This window comes from Bos indicus, chromosome X (assembly GCF_029378745.1).
Source record: "Bos indicus isolate NIAB-ARS_2022 breed Sahiwal x Tharparkar chromosome X, NIAB-ARS_B.indTharparkar_mat_pri_1.0, whole genome shotgun sequence".
In the NCBI taxonomy this organism is placed as follows: domain Eukaryota; kingdom Metazoa; phylum Chordata; class Mammalia; order Artiodactyla; family Bovidae; genus Bos; species Bos indicus.
This window is the reverse complement of record NC_091789.1, coordinates 100,337,259-100,341,685: the sequence shown is the minus strand read 5'-3', so window position 1 is coordinate 100,341,685 and position 4,427 is coordinate 100,337,259.

The following is a 4,427-nucleotide window of genomic DNA, read 5'->3' as shown; positions in this document are numbered from 1 at the left end:
GGTTAGTAGAAGGAAAGAAATCTTAAAAATTAGGGCAGAAATAAATGCAAAAGAAACAAAAGAGACCATAGCAAAAATCAACAAAGCCAAAAGCTGGTTCTTTGAAAGGATAAATTAAATTGACAAACCATTAGCCACACTCATCAAGAAACAAAGGGAGAAAAATCACATCAATAAAATTAGAAATGAAAGTGCAGAGATCACAACAGACAACACAGAAATAAGGATCATAAGAGACTACTATCAGAAATTATATGCCATTAAAATGGACAACGTGGAAGAAATGGACAAATTCTTAGAAAAGTACAACTTTCCAAAACTGAACCAGGAAGAAATAGAAAATCTTAACAGACCCATCACAAGCATGGAAATTGAAACTGTAATCAGAAAGCTTCCAGCAAACAAAAGCCCAGGTCCAGACAGCTTCACAGCTGAATTCTACCAAAAATTTAGAGAAGAGCTAACACCTATCCTACTCAAACTCTTCCAGAAAATTGCAGAGGAAGGTAAACTTCCAAACTCATTCTATGAGGCCACCATCACCCTAATACCAAAACCTGACAAAGATACCACAAAAAAAGAACACTACAGGCCAATATCACTGATGAACATAGATGCAAAAATCCTTAACAAAATTCTAGCAATCAGTATCCAACAACACATTAAAAAGATCATACACCATGACCAAGTGGGCTTTATCCCAGGGTCACAAGGATTCTTCAATATCCACAAATCAATCAATATAATATACCACATTAACAAATTGAAAAATAAAAGCCATATGATTATCTCAATAGATGCAGAGAAAGCCTTTGACAAAATTCAACATCGATTTATGATAAAAACTCTCCAGAAAGCAGGAATAGAAGGAACATACCTCAACATAATAAAAGCTATATATGACAAACCCACAGCAAACATTATCCTCAATGGTGAAAAATTGAAAGCATTTCCCCTTAAGTCAGGAACAAGACAAGGGTGCCCACTCTCACCACTACTATTCAACATAGTTTTTGGAAGTGTTGGCCACAGCAATCAGAGCAGAAAAAGAAATAAAAGGAATCCAAATTGGAAAAGAACAAGTAAAACTCTCACTGTTTGCAGATGACATGATCCTCTACATAGAAAACCCTAAAGACTCCACCAGAAAATTACTAGAGCTAATCAATGAATATAGTAAAGTTGCAGGATATAAAATCAACATACAAAAATCTCTTGCATTCCTAAACACTAATAATGAGAAAATAGAAAGAGAAATTAAGGAAACAATCCCATTCATCATTGCAATGTAAAGAATAAAATTCTAAGGAATATATCTACCTAAAGAAACTAAAGACCTATATATATAAAACTATAAAACACTGTTGAAATTAATCAAAGAGGACACTAATAGATGGAGAATTATACCATGTTCATGGATCAGAAGAATCAATATAGTGAAAATGAGTATACTACCCAAAGCTATCTATATATTCAATACCATCCCTATCAAGCTACCAACGGTATTTTTCACAGAGCTAGAACAAATAATTTCATAATTTGTATGGAAATACAGAAAACCTCGAATAGCCAAAGCAATCTTGAGAAAGAAGAATGGAACTGGAGGAATCAACCTGCCTGACTTCAAGCTCTACCACAAAGCCACAGTCATCAAGACAGCATGTTACTGGCACAAAGACAGAAATATAGATCAATGGAACAAAATAGAGATCCCAGAGAAAAATCCACACACCTATGGACACCTTATCTTTGACAAAGGAGGCAAGAATATACGATGGAGAAAAGACAAACTCTTTAACAAGTAGTGCTGGGAAAATTGTTCAAGCACTTGTAAAAGAATGAAACTAGAACACTTTCTAACACCATACACAAAAATAAATTCAAAATGGATTAAAGATCTAAACGTAAGACCAGAAACTATAAAACTCCTAGAGGAGAACATAGGCAAAACACTCTCCAACATACATCACACCAGGATCCTCTATGACCCACCTCCCAGAATATTGGATAAAAGCAAAAATAAACAAATGAGACCTAATTAAAATTAAAAGCTTCTGCATAACAAAGGAAACTATAAGCAAGGTGAAAAAACAGCCTTCAGAATGGGAGAAAATAATAGCAAATGAAGTAAACAAACAACTAATCTCAAAAATATAAAAGCAACTCCTGCAGCTCAATTCCAGAAAAATAAATGACCCAATCAAAAAATGGGCCAAAGAACTAAATAGACATTTCTCCCAAGAAGACATACAGATGGCTAACAAACACATGAAAAGATGCTCAACATCACTCATTATCAGAGAAATGCAAATCAAAACCACAATGAGGTACCATTTCACGCCAGTCAGAATGGCTGTGACCCAAAAGTCTACGAGCAATAAATGCTGGAGAGGGTGTGGAGAAAAGGGAACCCTCTTACACTGTTGGTGGGAATGCCAACTAGTACAGCCATTATGGAGAATAGTTGTGAGATTCCTTAAAAAACTGGAAATAGAACTGCCTTATGACCCAGCAATCCCACTGCTGGGCATACACACTGAGGAAACCAGAATTGAAAGAGACACGTGTACCCCAATGTTCATCGCAGCACTGTTTATAATAGCCAGGACATGGAAGCAACCTAGAGGTCCATCAGCAGATGAATGGATAAGAAAGCTGTGGTACATATACACAATGTAGTATTACTCAGCCATTAAAAAGAATGCATTTGAATCAGTTCTAAAGAGGTGGATGAAACCGGAGCCTATTATACAGAGTGAAGTAAGCCAGAAAGAAAAACACCAATACAGTATACTAACGCATATATATGGAATTTAAAAAGATGGTAATGATAACCCTGTATGCGAGAGAGCAAAAGAGACACAGATGTATAGAACAGTCTTTTGGACTCTGTGGGAGAGGGCGAGGGTGGGATGATTTGGGAGAATGGCATTGAAACATGTATAATATCATATAAGAAATGAATCGCCAGTCCAGGTTTGATGCAGGATACAGGATGCTTGGGGCTGGTGCACTGGGATGACCCAGAGGGATGGTATGGGGAGGGAGGTGGGAGGGGGGTTCAGGATTGGGGACACGTGTACACCCATGGTGGATTCATGTTTATGTATGGCAAAACCAACACAATATTGTAAAGTAATTAGCCTCCAATTAAAATAAATAAATTTAAGTTAAAAAAATAAATAAATAAATGAAAAGGAAGAATTCATATAGAAAGACCTACATGGCATATTGGTATGTGGTCAAATGGGAAAAAAAAAAAAAAAAGGAAATTGCAGACCAGTATAATGAGTATGATCCAATTTGTGTAAATAGTGCCCCACAGATAAAATTGCCTGGTTATGATACAGTCTTGCTGCCCTAGGATTGAGAAGAAAATGAGAAGATAGTGAAGACAAGAAAATTACAAAGTGATAAGGAGAGTGTAATAAAAAGAGGAAATAGAGAACTTCACATTTTTAACTGTATATCCTAAAAGGGAGAATAGTGCTTAAAGAGTATGAGTTATGGAACTAGACTGCCTGAGTTCATAATTGAGCCCTGAACTTAGTAGCTTGGCAATTGCCTGTTATCTCACCTCTCTGAGCCCGTTTCTTCATCTGTAACATGGGGGTAATAGTGCCTATCTCATAAGGCCCTTCCATGTCTGTGTATGCATGCATGCTCAGTCGTGTCTGACTATTTGTGACCCCATGGACTGTAAGGCCACCAGTCTCCTCTGTCCATAGAATTCTCCAGGCAAGAATGCTGAAGCAGGTTGCTATTTCTTCCTCCAGAGGATCTTCTCAACCCAAGTATTGAACCTGCATCTCTTGCATCTTCTGCACTGGCAGGCAAGTTCTTTACCAGCTGAGCCACCAAGGAAGCCCCAGGGTCCTTATGAGGATGGGCTAAATTAACCCATGTAAAACAAAAAAACAACAACAAAAACACTTAACAAAGGCTTGGTGCATAGTAAGCATTCAATCAACATTAGCTGTTATTTCTTGGGACCAGGCACTGTGTTGTGTTTTCTGTACGTGATGTTATTGAACTGTTCCAATGACCTAGATATCACCTATGGAAGGTGACTGTTACAGAGCCCCTCCTTCTTGTACTACAGTGGTTTTGGAATTTTATTGCCCTCCTTTAATAGTTGAGGAAATCAAGGGTCAGAGGGATGGTTTTGCTCAAGGTACCCTAGCCATATAGGGATGGTTCAATTCCAAAACCAGGAAACTCATTTTACTACTCCAGAGGGAGAAGAAAAAGAAAATAAAGAGGGGATAGCTGGTACTGGGTGAGGGGGGAGGCAAGAGGGGACTACACTGAGTTTTATCTCTAACAAGGGCCTGAGATACCTTTGGGGCCAATGCAGGGCCAGGCCAGCAGAAGGCGGGGTGGGTGGAGCTGAGCCAAGGGAGAAGGGATAAAAACCAGGTCCTGAC